The sequence below is a fragment of the Podarcis cretensis genome, assembly GCF_951804945.1.
Source record: "Podarcis cretensis genome assembly, chromosome: 2".
Classification (NCBI taxonomy): domain Eukaryota; kingdom Metazoa; phylum Chordata; class Lepidosauria; order Squamata; family Lacertidae; genus Podarcis; species Podarcis cretensis.
In genome coordinates this window covers 43,731,538-43,753,550 of record NC_137171.1, presented here as the reverse complement: position 1 = coordinate 43,753,550, position 22,013 = coordinate 43,731,538, and the positions used below count along the sequence as shown (strand labels likewise).

The following is a 22,013-nucleotide window of genomic DNA, read 5'->3' as shown; positions in this document are numbered from 1 at the left end:
GCATCCCTTCCAGCAAGAAAATAGATGGGAGAGATGGTTAGAGCAGTCCTTTCTCTTGGAACTAGGGAAACTTCTTTGACACAAAAAAGTAGCTATCACACTATCCAGGCAGATTTCAGTTCTGCTGCCACCTCTCATTTCATAGTTTGACAGGTTCTAAAGGGCCCACTTTTATATTCTGGTGCAAAACAGGAAGGAGCAGAAGAGCCAGTGTCTGAAAAAAAGAAGAAGATACCTTGTTATGCAGAGAGAGTGTGTCTCCTTTCCCCATTACGGGTCTGCATGATTCTGAAACTGTGCAATGCAGATGACTGGGGAATCAGGGTGTGTGTGTGTGTGTGTGTGTGTGTGTGTGCTGCCTATGCAAGGATTGGATGCTATGAATCAGTCACATAAGCACACCCCCACCCTAACCCTGCACTCCTGACATCAAAGAAACGTGGGACAGACACTTTCAGAAAAACCTGCTTGTTCTAGAACTGCCTAAACAATATGAGCTTGTCAAGAATACATTCTTCCGATTTCCCTCCATGCGTCATTACCAGGAACTGCATTTGCTGCACCATGTGCCACAGATAGCTACATCATCCAAGTCCAATTAATTGTGTGCAGTTATAGCAAGTGGGCTTCTTGCTAGCTCAAGCATTTTCTCCAGTTCAGTTTGCCAGTTATCCCTCTATCAGTGTGAATCCTTAGAAGCATTTCTGTCATCAGGGATCTAATCTCTCATACATAGCTGCCAATGGCCATTCACCTCTACTCTCCTAGCCTTGGGCCACTAATCTCCCTTGGTTGATTTTACCTCCAAATCCTAATCCCCAGTCCTCTGATGTTCCATCCTCAGATAGTCAATGAATTACCTAGGTGCTTTCACACATTACCTAAGAAGCACCTTTGAGACCCTCTCACACTATTCTGCACATGTGTGTATGTTGTTAATGAGAGGCAGAAAGCAGAGCAGAACCTCTCTTTCAAGCAAATGGACACCTACCCAAATGAGGTTTTACATTCTCATTACTGGAAATGCAAAGCTCCATTCAATCATAATATATGGTTGTGAACGTAGATCCCACCCCACCCCATGCCCCCTTTTTTTTGCTGAAGTCCTGGATGTTGCTGGGGGCTCGCAAGTCAGAACATGTGACACAATTTTGCACCAGTGTGTTTCCAGACCCAATCCAATATTGACCCTGAATAATCCTACTTTAAGATCAGCTTCTGAGGTCCTGCTGGTATGCCTGTCTGTAAGATCAATTTGGCTGGCAGAGACAAGGGACAGGGCCATCTTGATGGGGGTCCAATGGTTATTGAACTCCCTTATGAATTCTTGGCCTCTATGGTATAGTCTTACAAATGGGCCACTTCTTGTTTGCCATGCTCCCTTTCCCAGATAGTTTTCCTGTGCATCTGGCTTTATGATTCTGAGTTGTTTATATTTGTTTATTGGCATCCTTATGTTATTATCTAGATATAAAATAAGGTATTCCACTCTGATGTCTAATGCATCTGTTCTTCTGTGGCAGCTGCTCTGTGAAGCAGCCTGCAAATATATCCAGAAAATAAAGAATACCACCAAGACCTCTTTGACTCCTTGAACTTCCCTAAAAAGCTCACAGGGACACACAGACAGGATTACACTCTTTACTCCAGATTAATTAATCCGCCCAGAGACTTCCCCTGCTTGTTCTTGACAGCCCACATACTATAGCAAGTGCCATAAGAAGTACTAGCTAAGGAACAAGTTGGCTTTAGGCAGAAACAGATCCCCACCCCCAGCCCTTGATGGCAGGCACCAGATAGCAGGAGATTATTCGCTGTGAAATTAGTTGTAGGACAAAGAGGAAACAGATCCTCTTCAGTGCCCCTTAATTTCAACACTTTCCCCATCCTCCACACCTAGTTTTACCAGCACATCTTTGGTTCTGTACTGTTACAGTCCCTCACAGCTCTTGCAAATTCTCCTTCTTGCAATCATAGCTCTTGGGCTTTATCCTTCACACACACACACACACACACACACACACACACACACACACACACACACTTAGTTCATAGCTTTTATAAATGCCATCTGCTAGGGAAACTAATGCTGGGCTGCTGTAATCCCTCCCTATCCACTGAGCAAATGCCAGTGTCAGGCAGCTGCCATGTGTGGCATTCATTGAAGCAGGTTTTGTGCTGGCAGCCCAGTCTGGTCAGCTGTGCCTGCTACACCCACATTAGGGGCAAGAGGCACTGAGGAGAGAAAGGAAGCAGGCACTGTCCCTTTACAGTAGCTCACACCTCAGGAAATGGTGGGTGGAAACTGGAGAAATACAGTGGTGCCTCGCAAGACGAAATTAATCTGTTCCGTGAGGCTCTTCGTCTAGCGGTTTTTTCGTCTTGCGAAGCAAGCCCATTGACAGCTTAGCGGATTAGCGCTATTAGCGGTTTAACGGCTTTTAGCGGATCAGCTGATAAGCGGCTTAGGGCTTAGGAAAAGGGGGGGGGGAGGAAAAAAACCCCGCAGGAACTCACAAGACATTTTCGTCTTGCGAAGCAAGCCCATAGGGAAATTCGTTTTGCGAAGCGCCTCCAAAACGGAAAACCCTTTCGTCTAGCGGGTTTTCCGTCTTGCGAGGCGTTCGTCCTGCGGGGCACCACTGTAATAAACAGGGAGCATGACTCCTTCCAATCCATGAAGCACCTTCCTTTGCTTCTTCCTTCCTGGAAAACCAGGTACTCCCTACTTGCCCATTCAGACTTTCCCTGGGCCACACCTCTTCTCTCCTAGCCACACCTCTCCCAGGCCCTACTGCAGGCCCTCAAATGCTTTGGCCTGGCTGGAACGAATCTTTGAACTGTGAGAATACCTCTTGCTTGGCTGGTGGAAAGGGTAGGCACGCATGCAGTTGCTGGTTTTTGTCTGACTGGAATATATAGCCTATAAGGTAAGAGTCACATCCCACGTTCAGGCCATGTTTCCCTCCTACCACTCCCATGTGGCCATTGGAAGGTTTCTCACAAGGAAATGCAACCCTCAAGGTGAAAAGGGTTCCCTAGTCCTGAGGAGGAGGAATCAAGGAACAGCTTGCCTGCCTTCTAGGCAGGTGGATGGATCATGCTGTTGGGGAGGCAGCAGGATTCAGGGAACACCAACGGGAGTAAGTGGCTTGAGGGTTTGATGAGGATGTGGAGTAGGCATTAGAGTTGCCAAGTGACCAGAGGTTAACAAAAAGCATCCTGGCCTGCTATGTGCATTAAGAGCAACTGGATGCAGATAAATAAGCAAGCAAAAGTTTGTTTCATGGCACGAGGGTAAACGTTTTCACTCGTTACTGTCTGCAAGTTAAGCTGCTGTTAAAGTCATAGCTGCAGAAGTCAGCTGAAAAGCTGGCAACCATAGTAGCAATGGAATATTAGGTGTTGGCAAACAAGCTCTGTTATTCCTTGCCTCCCTTTTGTTCCAGCCTCAGACTCTTACTCTCTGGTGCTCTTCTAGAGAGCAAAAGGTGGAAGAGTGTGTGTGTGTGTGTGTAGGTCCCAACCAGTCCAGAAGTAAGCCTCTTTAGCTTCACACTTGCACAGTCTTGGTTACCACAGTAGCAATGCCTTAGCTGCCTCTGGCCCTTTAAGTCTAGGCAGAGGGTTATATATATATTTCCCACCTTTTTGTCTTTTTCCCCCTTTTATAAAGGAATCAAGGTATCGAGCGGCGCCTTGGGGGGGCTCACAGCTGCTGTTGCTGTGGCAACCAGCCTTACTAACCTGTAATTGGTACAGAAAAGCAACCTGGTTTAAAGTTATTACAATGAAGGCAGACCAGATTTCTAGCCGATTAGAAACCTCCCCAGGTGCTGGTATAAATAGAAATGGAGAGAGGGGCATGGGGATGACTCCATGCAGGGCACAGAAGCTCAATAGGGGGCACTCTCCTCTTTCAGTCATTGTTAGTCTTGTCTGGCACAGGAGGAGAGCAGGGGAAGGCTTGGCTACCCCCTAGGAAACTGTTGTGCCACACCTCTAGGGCAGGGGGCGCTGTACTGCAGAGAACGCCGTAGGTGGCCTCTTCTTAGTCAAATTAAGATGCGTCAGGATTCAAATCTAGATTTAGATTGAGGGAGGCTGCAGGAAAATGTTCTTGTTTTGTTTTTGTTTTAGTGCCAGCTCTTGTCCTTGGGTAGTCTTAGGGTTTTATTCATATCATTAATTTTATAATTGATGCCCCACTTGGAGAATCTTTTTGATTGAAAACTGGGCTATAGTTTCTTAATAAATAATAATAATAAAAAAACACAAAATGTTTCAGTGTGGAATGGTTTTGTTCATGTTCTAGTCATTCGGCTTCCCCTCCCCTTACTTCTCTCTCCCCACAACTCAGTACTCCATGCCCAGTGAACATGCACATTGGGACATTTGGGTCTTCTCTCTCCATTTGGTGCTTCTTATCCTTTTCGTTTCTTTTTTTCTTTGAAGGGGGAGAGATGGAATAGAAGGTCTGGTCCCTGTTACATTAAATTATTTGATTTCTCCATTGATGCCTTTGGGTAGCTTTCTCTTCCATCCCAGGGGACACTGAAAAATAGCTTGTCAGTGTGAATCAGGAACTGACCTATCCAGACAACAATATAGTTCTTTCTGTCACACATCCACACACTCACACACACCTGTGTTTCTATTGCAGACATTCCCTTCTATTCCTCCTCTTACCCACTTCTCAGGGCTTTTTCTCTCTCTTCCAGTCTCCTAAAATTGCATGTCAGCGAGTTATTATGAGGCTGTTTAGGGGTTCACCTTCCTAGGATTTTCCCTTCAGTTTTTTTTTAATTTGTGCATACCTTGATGTTACCCCAAATCTGCTGTTCTCTCTTGGGCATCATTATTATGTTTTGGCTACGTAAGCATAAAATACTTGAATTGGTATTATTAGTATATAGAGATTTGGCACAGCAAGGTATACATGTGCCACTACAGTGTGTGCTAGGGAAAATCCTACATGTTTTTACTGTGTGTTGTTGTTTAAAACAGAAGTAGCTGAGGGAGGCACCTCTGAAATGTCAGAAGGGCCTGTTAGAAGTGTGAAATCCATTTTGTAGGTCTCTCTGGAAACTTCTCTGGACTTCATGGTCTCTCATTCACTAGTCCCCTGAGTTATTTTCTAGCCACTTTCCTGTATACAGTTGAAAAATGCAAAGAGGGGGCAGGCATCAGATACAAACCTCGTAGGCCACTGTCACAAGGATCAAATGCACATCTGGTTTGAATTTGAGCACACCCACCCAAATTATGCTGGTGTTCAGCTTGTCCTGGTCTCCTGGTTGGTCAGCATTATGGAGAAAGGGAAATTGTTGAAACCTGTAAGGGTGGAGGAAGAGAAAAACGAGAAGTTGGAGGAGGCGGCAATACTGATACCGTCTGCTATAGTTACAGATAGGTAGCCGTGTTGGTCTGCCATAGTCAAAATAAAATAAAAAAAATTCTTCCAGTAGCACCTTAAAGACCAACTAAGTTAGTTCTTGGTATGAGCTTTTGTGTGCATGCACACTTCTTCAGATACCTTCTTCAGATACCTTCTTCAGGTATCTGAAGAAGTGTGCATGCACACGAAAGCTCATACCAAGAACTAACTTAGTTGGTCTTTAAGGTGCTACTGGAAGGAATTTTTTTATTTTATTTTGACCGTCTGTTATGTTCTTCAAAATGTCAGCTTGCATTCTTGCATTTTCCTCAATTGCGCTTGGAGCACAATATATCTCTCACCCTCTTTCCTGCCATGCGGCCTCTACCCTCATTCCTTTTTGGTGCTTTCTTATTTCAAAGCCCAATTTGTGGCGTGCCTTTGATGATGTTGCAGAACAGAAGGGGGCACTAGGGGGCACTGTGCTGCAGGGAGTAAGATAGGTGTCTCCGTTTGAGTATTGTGCCAGGGATATAGGTGCTTCAGGTGGCAGGGAACCTGTATCTGTTAGTGGTTGGTGAGAAACTCCCACCTTCCAAAAGAAAAAGAAAAAAGCAGTAGGAAGCAAGCTCTGAGACTCTGGAGGACCACTGCCAGCCAGAGCAGACAATCCTGGGATAGTTGGATAGACAGTCTCACTTGCTATAAGGCGGCTTCCTATGTTCCTAACCACGTACATACATACCCAGCTGCTCTGTTTCTGAAGAAAAGCATATTCCATCTTTTTACAGAAAAAGCTCATTTGAATGAGTGAAACACTGGAGGTGGCTGGTATTTTGCTTACAGTTTTTCTGGTTCCTGTTTTCATCCCATCATTTTCATTTACGAAAGACAAGTCAGGTTTGACTTTTACATTTCAGGCTACATTTTAGTTGGACTTGCACCTCTGATCTACTAGCAGCTGTGATCCTGGTTCCTCTGAGTCTGTTTAGAGAGGTCATGCCCATCAGTCCTAGCTTGAATGAAGGTCTTGGTCTATCTGTGGGGAGGGGTGTTATGGGCTGTTTTTTCCTACTTTGCAGAAGGGAGATGTGGCAAAAAAGGCCAGCGTGCAGGAAAGAACCATGGCTTTCAGGGAAATGATTGAGCACGGCCAGCTCATTGGATCAAGCAGTCTAGAATCCTTTCCCTAAGGTTCCCCAGTACTGAATGCAGTGCTCCATGTGGGTAAAAACCACCCCTGTCCTGGCTCTCACTAGTAGACACAGTACTTGGACTCTCAATGCAGTGTTTGCCAAAGGTTTTCATGCATAGAACACTGTGGTACAGAGGTTGCACAGCACATCGGTCAAGTTAAGATACATGGCAAACCACAAGCTAAGACATAGTCCCAACACTTGACATGCCCCCAAGGCTCTCCTTTTGAAGAGCAGGGTGGGCACAGTCATTTGCCTGGTTGGCAAGCAAGTGGGCACTGCTTTGAATAGGCTGGGTTTGCTGAGTCTCTTTGCATCAGCACAATCATCTTCACATTCTTGGCACTGGAGGTGGAGTTGATGAGGCTGGCTTGCTGTCTGATCTATCTGCAGGCTTTGAAACATGATTTTTGTGTGTGCAAAAGTGGCATACAAATAAAATACATGAATGAATGGCAGTCCATTTGGTCTCTCTCTGGGGTCTGAATCATCATCCCGCACCCCGCTGGGGTCCAATTCCTGCAGGTCCCCATTCCCCCCCTTCTCCTTCCTGTAAGACCACTCCCACCAATATATCTCCACAAGGCTTGTGACAATCCACTTGAAGCCAGGCCAAAGAGATCCAAGTGTGGGCAAGTTCTTCCTTATGCTGCCTTATATAGCCTATGATGTGCAAGAAATAGCAAACCTGAGCCATGATAATACATGCATGCTCTTTCTAGGGTGGTTGGCCAATCTGTCTCTGGTTGAGATTCTACAGAGATGTCTTCCACTCTGCTCTTACAAGGTCCTGATAGAGGTGGAAGGGACACCACACCCGGGACTTCTAGGAAGTTATCTTCTCAGCCCTCATTCTATTCTAGTTACAAGGCTGATTGGAAAGCCAAAAGAATGTGAGGGCCATTGACTCTGCTGGGGATTGGGTATGTTCTTTTCTTGACAAAATGGAAGCCTAGCAGTGGCGAAACATCCCATCTGAATTGTTCATCTTGAGCATCTTAAAACCAGTGGCAGATAAATAAACTGGGAAAGACTGCAAATGTGTGGGTGGACTTGCGCAGATGATCTTGATGAAGTGGAGAACTGAGCTGAAAATGGCAAAATAAAAGCTGAACAAAGACTAATGTGCAGTGTGTTAACCAGATGCAAGGAAACACAAATGCACAAATATACAAGGGGGAGAACAGCTGCTAAGAACAGCGAAATAGGATAGGGGGCTGCAGTGGTTCTCAGACCATGTGGTCCATAGAATGTAAGAGTCTTGGGAGGTGAGGAATATCTAAGAGGGGCAAGGAAACCTTTTTTCAACCCAAGAGCTGCATTCCCTTTTGGGCAACCTTGCAGGGGCTACATCCAGTTGTGGGGGGAGGCAGAGGCAAAAGTGGGCAGAGCAATGAATGTGCTTTTCAGCTTCCTATGGTAGGCTACTTTTCAGCCATAGAAAGGTCATAGATGTCTGCACACACCCACACTGTCCATTTAAAGCACATGGCTTCCCCCAAATATGAGAATGGTAGTTTACTCCCTTACAGAGCTACATAACTGTCAGCTCATTTGACAAACCTCTGTCCCCAGGATTTTTTTTATTTTTGGGTGGAGGAGTGTATGGGACAGGACACCATGTGCTTTACCTGGATGGTGGGCCTGTGATCACAGTCTCTCTATTTTCCATCCAGGCAATCAGCACACAGATCAAGGGCACATTCGAGCCAGGCAAAAGCAGTCCAGGTCTGGTGCAGGATGTAGTCTTTGCATCATTTGCATGCAAAGAATGTATTCTATCTCTGTCCCCATCATGCTTGCTGAACTCAGTTCATTCTTGGCCTCGTATTTTATTTTATGTTGCCTTTCTCCTCTAGAAGGGGCCTTATAAGTTCTGACCTCCAGCAGTCCAGTATCATACTGGTTCCTGGAACTTGGCCCTAACCCTAAAAGCATAAACCACCTGTAAGCAACAGTGGATGCTTTTATGAGTCTAGGTTTATATAACATGGTCTGTTTTCCTATATTATGCCTTGGCAGGGGTCCTCCCCCAAAGTGGCCTATAAATAAATTAATCGATAAAACTCAGTCCACAACAGGACCCTCTTTCTGTTTGCCAGCCCTTCGTACGGTAAGCACTCAGATACATGACATAATGTTTACACGTGCTATATGGGAGATCCCTACACTACATCTAGGTGCAATGATCCTACAGGACTCTCTGCACACTTTATTTAGCTTTCTGTGGGGTTCATGATTACTGTTATGGCAGTGCTTAGCACACAGTCTGTCTTGACATATGCAACACTACAAAAACAAAGGGAAAAACCTCCGGCTTCACTCTAATAATGAATCAGCACCTGGAGCCCAACCACAACAGACTGGTCCTTTAAGTCCATGGAAACACAGTAGTGTGCCTTGTCTAATAAATTAATCTTTGCAACCCTCAAATAACAAGCAAGTGTTTGTACCTTAGCCATGGCTGAGCAGCATGCTCAGGTGTACAGGGATCCAAATACTCTGGCTGACACCTAAGGGTGCACCTGCCTTTGCTGGCTCCTGTTTGGTCGTGGAAATGCACATATTCTTCCTTTTCTGGTGCCAAGGTGGGGGCAGACCCTTGCCTTGGCTCAAACAAAGCAGGAAGGTCAGGGACAGGAAAGGAATGGGCAGGGAACAATGGCTCAGAATTGAGAAGCTGAGGCCGTCTCAGTGAATGGTCCATTGTGCCACTGACACCAGCTGTTTGCCTTTCACCAGCAGGCGGCAGGGGACAGAACTTCCTCTTTCTACCAGGGAAATTTTTTTAAATAGCTAAAGTGGAAGAATTGACTGTCTCCCTGGCTTCCTCCAGAGCTTTTCAGAGACAGGTGTGAATGAGTTTCAAAGCACCCACTGAAGTAGAAGCCAGACAAACAAGAGTACAGAAGGGAAGGGGCACTCTTCTATGAGGAAATTGAGGCAAAGAGAAATAAAGACCCCCAGGCAGGCATCAACAGAGCGCAGAGTGGAAATAAGGCATTCCCCTAAGCCTTCTAGGTACAACAAGGGTGACCTGAAATAAATTGTTGAAGTGTCTCCTCACCTCCCAGCAGGATGGCTCCTGCTCAAGTTTCCAGACAACCATACTTTCCTCCATAATACTATAAAATGTGAGGAGCTTCAGCAGGACATTTCACTGCCTCCCCCCTGCCCACTATAAGCCCAAATTTTCTCTTTTTGTTTTCCAGTTGATGCTGAATATCCCAAGCTGTTTTTTGCCCCCTTGGTCATGTTTTTGAAAGCATGGGTTCCCCTTCCCATATTTCTGAAAACCTCAGGGTTTACTTGCTTTACTTGTATGGTGTGGATGTGCGGCAGCCAGCTGACTTTCCTGAGAAGGCTTTCAGCCTCTAGCTGGGCCTTCCTCAGAAGCAATACTGCCGCAGGCTTGGGTGCTTACTAATGTGTAGGCCTTTTGGTAGATGGGAGCTTTGTCACTTGTGCTGATTGGCACCTTCAACATGTGGCTTATGGGTGGCTAGTGCTGTGATTCAGAGTGCCAGTCACTCACAAAATACATTACATCTGTAAGTGTCCTAAAGGGGCAGTTGAAGGGATTTAGGAGGACAACAGGAAACTGCCTTAGAGCAAATGACTGCATCAGGCCAACACGGCTACCTACCTGAATCTAGTGCCTTAGAGTAGGTTCCAGCTCAGCATTGTCTGCACTGATTGTCTGCTGTTTTCCAGGGTTTCAGGCAAGAATCTCTCCCACCTGAAGATACCTGGGATGTTTTGCATATAAAGCAGCCCTTCCCCAAAGAATTGCCTGGGGTGGCTGAGCTTTAGAGTATACATGCTTGCAGGTGATGGAGGAGTGATGCATTCCCTTCCCCTTCTCAATGCAGATTCCATACCACAGTCTATGAGTCGGGTGCTCCATGTGGATGCCTCTGTCTTTTTGGAGGAGAGACAGCAAACTATGGAGCTATGAATGTGTTTTCTTTACTGTGCATTTTGAATCCGAGTGGTGCCAAACCTGTCTGAAATGTGTGCAAACTTCCCCTCCCGTCTTCTTCTTGGAACCAAGGGCTGCTGAAAAAATTAGCGTCTTGATCCAATGACAACTGTATGCTGGAAACCAAAGTTGTGTAAATCAAATGTTCATAAGCTGTTTAATTTGCATAAAGTATTTTGCTTATAGCAAGCCTGCAGACTTCAGCTTTCCTGAGTGCGCAAATCTTTGATTTTGACCTGCAGTCAACACAGATCACACTGAGTATTTATGTAGTTATGAATCCTGTGCTCTTAAAAGCACTTGACTGGGAGATAGAAGGATTTAATGACTCATGTGGTTGGAATTAAACCCAGACCCTACAGGAACTTTTCATGGTTTGTGATGAATGCCCTTCAGACTGTGGCAGACCCAGTCTTGGAAAATAGGGAGCTGCCTTATTATACCAGGCAAGTTCAATGGTCCAACTAGCTCAGTATTGCCTATGCAAATCAGCAGTGGCTCTAAATGGTTTCAGACAGGGTCTTCCCTAGCTCTACCTGGAGATGCCGGGATTGAACCTGGAACGTTCTGCATGCAAGGTCTGTGTTCTGCCACTGAGCTATGACTAGTCTGTCTTTCAAAAGATGGTAAGAGAGCACCAGAGGAGTATGTCTGGGTCTACTATGGGTTATCCACACAAACCCGACTCTCCTTCCATGGTTAGATTCCAGGACCCTTGGCATTCAAATCCCCTAGTGTTAACCATTAGACCTCCCTCTCTCTCTCTCTCTCCTTAGAGATGGGAAATTTAGACTTCCCAACCGTCTCCTCTAAGTCTACAAAACCCAACACTCCTCCAGAAGAGTGAGCTGTTAATGTTTTGTTTTGAACCCAGGCAGTCTCAGAAGCCCCACATTTATAGCACTGGAAGGAATCACTGCAGACCCTGTGTCCTAGCTGTCACTATGACTGTCCCCCTTTGTCTTCTCTCCTTCCCGATCCAGAAGGAGGTTCTCTCAAGACGGCAGATTAATGTTGCAAAATTAAATTTTCTCTGCTTCCTAGCAACGGTCGTCACGGTGCCAGGGTGGGGGTGGGAGGGACACATCAGGGTATCACATCCCTTTTTTCCCCTGCCTCCCTGTGTCTCGTGTTATTCATACTGTGTTGACATCATTAGAATCCAATTCCTATTTCCTAGGGGAGCCTCTGCCATCGACAGCCATGCATTCTTGTGTGATGGTTGAGGGCGTGACACACATACCGTTCCTGCACATGGAAACAAACTCTGCTCCCTTGTACATATATACACAGAGGAGGCTGCCAGGCAAAGAAGCTCGCCATGTGCACAAGGTTGCATATACAAGCTTACGAATATGCAAATACAAACCCCATCACAAAGGCAGGCGTGCACACAGTCTTTAAAACTGGCAAATCCAAGGATGCACATGTTTCTGCACACAGATGCTCAAGAGCAGCACACAGTTATACAAAAAATGAGGGCGCACACATGCATTGTCACATCCACATGCACAAACAGTTGCACACCCATGCCTACTCAGAACAGAACCCATCTGTTTACATGCCAGAGCAGGTGAACACACAGATGCTATCTTGCTAAGAACATCAGTGCAGCTCAAGAACAGCCAGAGTTTGAGAAGATTGGGCTTCTCTGTGCCAAAGGGAGTGACGTGTTTGAATGACATGTTAGATGCGTGTGCAAGACTCCTCATTTCTCTTGATACCTGTATGGTATCAGGGTGATTAAAAATATATACCTATATATATTAAAAGCCCGCCCATAAATGCTAAAGGCGGCTTACAAAAACATAAAATAGCTGATGATATAAATAGTACACAGCATAACAAAAGCAACAGCAACCATAAAACATTAGCAGCACAAATTCCTTTCCTTCTCACAGGTAGCACTATTAGATCATTTTCACCTGTTCAATTCCCCCAAGCTTGCTTGAATAAATAAGATTTAGAAAGCTCTCTGTATAGCTTAACAGGGAGGCATACTGACTCACCTCCACTTGCAATTCTTTCCAGAGCCTTGGAGCTATTTGGGGAAAGGTCCAGAGTCTTCCTGCCACCATCAAAATCTCTGAGAGTGGAACCCTGAGAGGTGTGAGGATGCTAGGTCTTGAAGGGCCTTTAAAGGTCAAAAACGACACCTTTGGTTTTGAAGCTCAGGATTCTTTGAAACCTATGGATTTCATGCCCTCCTGTTGTCATAGCAGGGACTGGTGGGGATTTAGGGTTCCTGGACTTGTAAGGGGCCTGCTGGGCTCCTGCTGTCTTTGCAAAAGGATGACACTGAGCTATGGTCAGCTCATTCCCTCCGTTGCTTCTAGCAACGGGGGCAGAAGCCTGGAGTTAATGTGGATTCAGATTCAAGATGGTCTGATCCTGCAAAACAGATGGTTTGCATCTATTTCCAGTTGTGCATTATGCAAACATCACAGGTGCATGTTAAGTTCACCTCAACAGGAGAGCATTTCAAACAGACAAAGAGCTTAGAGTTATCTAGACTGAGGAATGAGTCACTAGGCCAAGCAACCCATATGGATCCACTTTATTCTGAGGCAGACTCATGGTCTACCTAGCAACTACTTGTTGGAACACCTTGCTCCTCAGGGTCTGCACAGCGCTGTTTTTGTTGGTCTTCACTGCTTTTTTCTGCCAAGGGCTATGTTCACTCAGGAGTAATTGGTTTGGGAGACACATGCAGATGTAAAGTGGGCCTCTCCGCCTGTATGAATTTGGGGTGCACTATAGTCTGAAAGGGGACGCGGGTGGCGCTGTGGGTTAAACCACAGAGCCTAGGACTTGCCAGTTAGAAGGTCAGCGGTTCGAATCCCCACGATGGGGTGAGCTCCCGTTGCTCAGTCCCTGCTCCTGCCAACCTATCAGTTTGAAAGCACGTCAAAGTGCAAGTAGATAAATAGGTACCACTCCAGCGGGAAGGTAAACGGCATTTCCATGCGCTGCTCTGGTTCACCAGAAGCAGCTTAGTCATGCTGGCCACATCACCTGGAAGCTTTATGCCGGCTCCCTTGGCCAATAAAGCGAGATGAGTGCCACAACCCCAGAGTCAGTCACGACTGGACCTAACGGTCAGGGGCCCCTTTACCTTTACCTATAGTCTGAAAGACATTTTGTTGCAGTGAGCCATTGGTCCCCCTTCAGTGAGGTGTTTTTTTTTTAAGTTGCTTTCTTTGATGTACTACTTTATTGATTGCCACTGTTTTGTTGCTTTTGTGATTGCTTTATTGTTTATGTGTTGTTGTTGTCTTTAAAAAGATGTTTGCTGCCTTAAAAAAAAATCCCACAATAAAAACAACATCTGACTGGCTCTGGATTTCAGAGGTCTCAGGCAGAAAGGGGCTGCTTCCCCAGTCCTGGTTCCTGTGGTCCTCCTCCCCACCACAGCTGAAGGTGCTGAGGCCGAAACTGGGGCCTTGTGTGTGCCAAACGATTGCTCTGTCACAGAGCTATGGGTCCTTGTCCATCAACAGCAGCACATTAAGTTGAAGTACTCGCACGTAATTCTCTTTTTTTGTGTCAGAGAACGCAGACTTTCTCTTTGAAATAAAAGCATCCTGTTTCCTGATCCCATTTTCTACATTTTTCACAACCCAATTAGATTTTGCTGGGGTGGTTGCATCCTGAAAATAGCTGGCAGTTTTAGAATCATTACAAAACCTCCACACTCCTTTATCCTGCCTTTCTAGCACAGCCAGATACCACTAGTAGCTACCATTTTTGCACTTTGCTTGTGTTTAAAATGTATCATCCCCTACATTCTTGTCTGGGCTAGAGATAGTTGCACCTCTGCAAAAAATTATTCATTATCTTGTAAACCACATTGAGGTTTTTGTTTTAACAATCAAGCGGTGTAATAAATTTTATTAAAGAAATAAATAAATAAGTAACTGGACTTCTAAGCAACTTACCTTTCTCTCCGTGAGGAATCCTCCATTTCACCTGCAGTTCTATATTTTTAGGCCCTTGGGCACCTTGGGGTTTGTAAGCAAGTACTGTGGTCATCTTCTCCAGAACAACCTCCACTCCAAAGACACAGAAAGAAAGTGTGCACCCACTTTACCTTCCTAAGGTATCTGTGTAAAACTAAGATCCAGCAGAATTTATCTCAGCCTTGAAAAGGCCTTGGAAGTGAAAAACGAAGTAGGAAAGAGCATCACTCTTCCCACTTCTTCCTTCAGCTCTTATGTACTTCTTGAAGAAAAAAGGTAATCACCCTCGCGACCAAGATCACAATGAGTGAGGGGGCTCAAGAGGCTTTGTTGACATCAGGGGAAGATCTCAAGGGTGTCACTGCTCCTGCAGGTGTCATATTGGCAACTGTTCCTTTATACAATATTATAGTCTCATATCTATATGTGATGATGTCATACTATCGTAAGTTCTCTAACCTCTTCATGCTAAAACTCAATGCAAATAGAGTTCTGTATGAGCAGTGGGCCTTCCGCATGGCTGCCTCTGTTCATCATATCAGCAAGTTGCAGCCTTTGCAAACAATGTATTCCATGGCAGAGCTGCTTGTGTAAACTTGGCCTTTAAACCTGGTATTTCTGCCTCTTAATAGATGTTGTTGGAGGGCTCAGTTGCTTATTCTGCTGCCTTGAGTGGTGTCCGGTCTTCTTTTCATCAGCAGAGCCACCTGTTTGCGAAATCATCTCAAAATGAAATTGATGAGCTTGAGCTTCCCAAACTATTTTTGCCACCATGCATAATGGTGTGCCTCTAGATACAACAGCTGTGAGTTCCTGAGTTCTCCTTCAGCCTTTATGAAATGATTATTATTTTTTTAAGACTAAAAAAAAAAAAAACCTCACCAGCTGTCATAGCCTCAGCAGATCTCCATGAAAAGTGTTAGTTCACAAGAGGGATGGGGGGAGAGACATGTGGCCCTCCAGATGTGGTTGAACGTCAGCTCCCATCAGCCCCAGTCAACATGGCCAACTATTAGGGATGATGGAAGTTGTAGCCTAACAACATCTGCAGGGCCCCATCCCTGGATTATAATGGCTCATCATTTCCTTTCATTCCCAGCCTTATTGTCAAAATTCATGTTACACATGAGCCTTCTAAGTGTCCCGTATCCCTTCCTGAATTATATTCTCTAATGAGGTTAGTTATCTATCCCATTTTTGCATCCTTTCCCGCTAATCAAACTGGCTACTTTGTAGCTGTGTCACTAGGAAGATGGCAGCTACAGTAGAACCTCGTGTTACGTACCGTCTCCCTTGTGAACGCTGCAGGTTACAAGCTCTGCTAACCCAGAAGTAGATGCTCCTGGTTGCGACCTTTGCCCCATAATGCAAGTGGAATTCGCATGCCAGCAGCGCAGCAGCAGCGGGAGGCGCCATTAGCAAAAGCGTGCCTCATGTTACGAGCGGTTTCGGGTTGAGAACGGACCTCCGGAACAAATTAAGTTCGTAACCAGAGGTACCACTGTATACGGAAAGAACAGACCTTTCTCTAGGACTGTAGCTGAATCCAAGGGTGGGGAAATGGTGGCCCTCTTGATGCCACTGGAGTACAACTCCTGTCAGCCCTGACTTTTGGCCATGCTGCCTGGGGTTAGTAAGGGTTGGGAGGGCCACATTCCCCACCCCGGCTTAACCAGACTCTCTGATAATGCTTCGAAAATTACCGTGTGATATGGCATTCAGGGCTTTCCTGTTGTTCTCCGATCATTGGATGCAGCTTGTGGGAGATGGGAAAATGCTGGCTGTGATGGTGACATATCATACACACATTCCTGTTACTACTTGTTATAACAGAGAGGCACATGAGGAGATAGGCTCCTCCACGCTGTACAGCCCTGTTGTGCCTCCTGATGCGATGCGTGGTAGTAGACCAAGAACTAAGAGCACCAGCCATGCGTATCCTGGGATGCAGCAGCCTGGATGAGTCATGTTGAGGGGAATGATGATATACAGCAGGAGGTTAGAATGTCTCCAGGGAATCAGAATGCCTGAAACTGCCCTAGACGAAGACTCAGTTGAGTACAGTGGTACCTCGGGTTAAGAACTTAATTCGTTCTGGAGGTCCGTTCTTAACCTGAAACTGTTCTTAACCTGAAGCACCACTTTAGCTAATGGGGCCTCCTGCTGCCGCCGTGCCGCCACCGGGCGATTTCTGTTCTCACTCTGAAGCAAAGTTCTTAACCCGAGGTACTATTTCTGGGTTAGCGGAGTCTGTAAGCTGAAGCATCTGTAACCTGAAGCGTAACCACTGTAGTCCACTTTGAGGAGAGGTGGCACTTAAGAATAAAGCAGCTCATGCTCTTCTCTTCTGTTCAGTAAGACATTCAGCCTGCCACTGGTTCCTTACAATGCCTTTGTGAACACAGCAGCACAGGGAATGCTGTTTGTGGAATCAAGTGTCCAAAAGAGACCCTTAAGCCCAGAGAATTCTTAGCTGCTCCTGGCCAGCACTGCTTCTTGTTTCTTGTGCCACTCATTGTTTGTTTTTAATTTTATTTCAGCTCTTAAAATACCATTTAATCACCAAAGTTTCTAAGCATAAAAATTACAAAAAGCATATGGTGGATAAAATCAATTAAAATTAATCATAAAAGCAGAAAAACAGTCTGGAAAACAGAAAGACTGACTGCTCTAATAGTCATTCCATCTCCCCCAGGGAAGTCAGGCAACTGTATTCTGTGATGGGGCTAGAGATCTAAATAAACAATAATTAAAAAAGAAAAAGAAAAAGTGCTCCACTACACTCCCTTACCAGACTACCATTCCCAGGATTCTTTGGGGGGGGGGGTAAGCCTTGATAATTCAACTGATACAAAGCCAATATATATTTGTAGTTTAGTAATGCTCATAGCCTGAAGACTCTTCTCTTAGATTAATTACAATATCTCCTTCTTCACGTCTCTTCCAGAATACCCAGCAGCTTCTCCTCCATAACTGACCAGCCGCACAGTTCTGGGGGAACTGGAATAGATTTTTATTTTTATTATTAAATTTAAATACCACTTTTAATCAAAAGATCACAGGGCAGTTTACAACATAAAAATACAAAATGAGAACACAAAATACATAATAAAACAGAAACAATAGTCCCCTCCCACAAACACATTTAACAGGACAGAAAATGTTAATCAGTCAAAGGCCTGGTTATAGAAAAACGTTTTCATCTGTCACCTAAATATATGTAATGCAGTTGCAGGCAGACGATCCTCAAGGGGGAGAGCATTCCACAAATGGGGAGCCACCACAGAAAAGGCCCATTCTTGTGTTGCCACCCTCCAGACCTCTCATGGAGGAGGCACATGAACAAGAGCCTCAGGGTCCAGGTTGGTTTATATGGGCAGAGGCAGTCCTTGAGGTATGGTGGTCCTGAGCCATTTAAGTAGGATCAGTGTAATATGCTCACACTGTCTTGTCCCAATCAGCAAGCTGGCCACTGAATTCTGCACCAGCTGCAGTTTCCGAACCATCTTCAGAGGGAGCCTGAATATAATGCATTGCAGTAATCTAATCTAGAGGTTACCAGATTAACTCTAGGGAATAAATAAATATGCAATTTGAATGGTATATTCCACTCATTTGAAAATATCTGAATTCTAAACAACAAAAGAAACACAATTCCCAAAATTGTACTTTTAAAACATTTATGCTGGGTAGCAGTGCTCCAATTGATTTTCAGTTTATTCACATTTGAGTTATTTGCTTTCTATTCAAAATGTTTCCTTTCTTTCATTATTGTCATTTTCCCCCCTGTTGGGTTTCTCTTAGCTGTAACAATGGTCCGTTCATTTTCATAACTGGTGATGAAACCATTGTTGCTGATGATGGAGGACCATAATAGGCTTCTAGTTCTCTTCCTGCCTCCCTTTGGCTTTAGCTACTAGCCTGGTCTCTCGGGCTGCCAAGATCGAGTGGGGAAGACCTAGCTATGAAAGGCAATGTCCTAGAAACAGAAGAGTCCAGTTGTGTTGGGTTGACGGCCATACCTTCCTTGGCCTGATCTTTCCCTGGTTACCACCACCCCTATCAGCATATGCCACTGGAAGCCTTAATCAAGCAGAGGCAGCGGCTGTGCAACGCAGGGAACCCAGGCGGCTTTGTTACAAGGGCATGGGGTACATAGCATTGGCAGGAATCTATTTAGCAATAACCCAGAGGCAATGACAGCTGCTTGGCTCCAATCCTGGCTTCACAGGTGGCTGCCACAGCTCCAGGATGAAGCTGGCAGCAGCATGGACCTCCTTGACTGTAGATCTGTGTGAATTGCTGCTTACCTGGAGACATATCCAAAGGAGATGTGTCCCATTCCTGCTTTCAGGACTTCAGGAATGTTGAGCACCAAGCAACGTTTCACCAAGGAAGGATGGGAAGGTCATATCTGTAAATATCGTGGGGCCAATAACTGGCAACAAATGCCATTCAAATGTATTATATATTTATATATTAATGGAAGAGGTGCCTGAATATTTTCTCCCTCAAGAACTCAAATTTCCACAGTCCTTTAGCAATCTAGGTACAGGACTTCTTAACAAACTGAGCTAATTTTAACCTGCCAAATCCAAATCTCAAAATAAAGTTTACTCTGAGAAAAAGTCCTTGTGTTTGTGTGTGTGTGTGTGTGTGCTGTTAAACTCAGTGGGGAGGAAGGTCGGACCTGATGGGGTTTTTCCTTCTTTCCCCTCCCCTTGAGGATGGGAGTTTTGTTTCAATACTTTGTAACCTTTCACCTTCACATTTGCCTTGAGAGAAATGGATTTCCATGAGAAATGATGGTATGAAGAGTAATTAAGAAGGGTGTTGGAGATATGAGGAAAGATGGCGCCTGGTGCTAAGTAATGTGAGATGTGAAAGCTAAGTGCCCTGGTGCCTTCCAAAGATGTCCTTGGAATGAAAGAATGTAGGTCAGAGTCTCGGAAGAGTTTGCGGTTCCCTTGAAATCAGGGAGGGTCTCGGTGCATTGCTGGAAGTGCCCTGCAGTGGGAAGAGGAGAGGGCTGTGTCTGGCCCATGGGAGTCTATGAAACTGGAGCTGAAGGAAAGACCTTCAAAGAAATGGATGGACTACATCTTATGAGTCTGTGGAGCTCTGGGTGCCTCTTCTAAGACTCCCCCTCCCCCTGCAAGAGAACATTCATTTGAGGCTAGATGGATTTGTGGCGCAAGCAATCTGAACCACTATGGAACTGGGGTTTGTCTGTACTGGGGAAGGAGACACATCCTATATTTCTCTGCCCGCTTTCCACCAGTAAGGCATCAGCCCAAAAATGCTGTTTTCTGAGGGGTTTGGTGCAGCCATGCTGTTGAAGCAGCTGTTTTCTCAGTGCATTTCTTCCTTATGTCCTCTCTTTTCAGCTTCCTTCAAATCACTATTTAGCCAGCATAAATAGTTTGCCATTACAGTGGCCATTGAGTCCTGGCCTCAATAGGTTATTATGGGATTGTCTGATGAGTTTTGCACAAACACAGTGATTTCTCAGCTCGGTTACTTACCATAGAAGTTACTTAAAAGAGGAGACTGCTTCCCTTATTTACAGTTGTGCTAGGGTTAGACTCTGGGGCAGTGAGAATTATCTGCCAGCTAGCTGAGGTAACAATGACAACTGAATCACTGGGTTAATGATTGGGATCTACAGTTAAGTAGAGACTGCGGGAGGGGAGAGACTCTGCGGAAGGGGAGAGTCTCTTTTTATATCACAAGAATCTCTCACTCTCTTAATGCTGCAAGGGATCTTTTTGTGATGTAAAAAGAGAGAGTTACAACTAAATTCTCAGCATGTTAGAAGTAAGTCCTCTCCACTCCTGCTCAGTTCAGTGGGATGTATCAGGGTGGAGGAAGTTGTTCAGCCCCCAGGCTGTTTCCTCATTGACAACCTTTCAGGAGCTGCATATCAGTGGGGTGTGTGGGGAGGGGGGTGGCAGGAGCAAAAGTGGGTGGAGCAGCAGGTGTGACTAGTGAGATCCACACCTTACATTTGAAGCACATCCAACACACATTGAAAGCACAGTACTTCCCACAAAGAATCCTGGGAGCTGTAGTTTCCCCCCTCACAGAGAAAGAATTCCCAGCATCCTTAACAAACTACAGTTTCCAGGATTCTTTGGGGAAAGTAACATGCTTTAAATATGCACTGGATTTGCTTCCAATGCACAGTATGGATCTGCTCTTAGTTCAATTGCCTACATTCCAAGCATACAATCCTAGAAATTGCTAATGAACAAACAGACCCCCCACTTCTCCAGGCAGGCAAGCGAGAGCTCAAGGAAACATTTCAGCCAGGCACAAGCACTCAAGGAGGGTGAGGAGCAGGACCTGGAGGAGGGTGACCTTCCTTGCATATCTTGCTTGTATCCTCTCCTTTCCACTTACTACAACCCCCGCCACCCCACTGCCTAGGCCAGTTCTTTCCCACCCTTGGGATATACAACCAGGCAAACATGCCTACAGTTGTGGCAATGGCATTAGTTGGAGATGGTGAGAGAAGACATTGTGCAGGGAAATAGTGTTAGTTGGTTACAGCAGAAAATAAGGAGGAAATGGGTTTAGTAGCTTAGAACAGGGGTGGGCACACTTTAGAGCACAAGAAGAACCTGCCAGATCAGACCAATGGCCCATCTTGTTAAGCATCCTGTTCTCATGGGGGCCAACTAGATGCCTGTGGGAAACAGCAAGCAGAACCTGAGCTCAAGCAGACTTTCCCCTCCTGCAGTTTCCAGCAACTGGTGTCAGATCTCTGGGTAGTTTCCAGTAGATTGTTGCTGTTTAGTCGTGTCCAACTCTTCGTGACCCCATGGACCAGAGCACGCCAGGCACTCCTGTCTTCCACTGCCTCCCGCAGTTTGGTCAAACTCATGCTGGTAGTTTCGAGAACACTGTCCAGCCATCTCGTCCTCTGTCATCCCCTTCTCCTTGTGCCCTCCATCTTTCCCAACATCAGGGTCTTTTCCAGGGAGTCTTCTCTTCTCATGAGGTGGCCAAAGTATTGGAGCCTCCAGTAGACTAGCAACAACATAAATATGTGTGTGTGTGTCCCCTAAATTAGGCTGCTGAATCAAATAAAGCTTGGGGAGGGGCACCAGGAGTGGATATTTATGTGAAAAGACTGTGAGCTCAATTCTAGTACTAAAAACAGTTTCCTGGTCTGGGCTCAGAGGCACCCCATTTTTTAATTCTACAGCTCAGTTTGTTAGAGCATGGTGCTGATAACACCAAGGTTGCGGGTTTGAATGCCATATGGGACAGCTGCATATTCCTGCATTGCAGGGGGTTAGACTAGATGAACCTCGGGGTCCCTTCCAACTTTAAATTCTATGATTCTATGATTCTATCTGCTCCTTGCCTGCTACACTACTGTAGCATTGTTTGGGCGTAGTACAAAATCAACGGCTGAAGTCTGCTCATCGCTGGCATAGGAGAAGGGAGCTTCTGGGGTGGGCAGGCACCTGGTGCCTCCTTGTTTCTGCCCC

General features: G+C 45.5%; 1 long non-coding RNA gene across 2 annotated transcripts in view; it reads left to right on the top strand.

Moving 5' to 3' along the window:
- Positions 1–22,013, top strand: part of LOC307210432 — a 121,848-nt gene that overhangs the window by 86,655 nt on the left and 13,180 nt on the right. Inside the window, exon 5 of one of the 2 annotated variants that reach the window (XR_013835995.1) lies at positions 12,587–13,222. The exons of the other annotated variant lie outside the window; for it this stretch is intronic. This is a non-coding gene — a long non-coding RNA (uncharacterized lncRNA). Of the gene's footprint in view, positions 1–12,586; positions 13,223–22,013 lie in introns of those variants that run through there. 2 annotated transcript variants of the gene reach the window in all.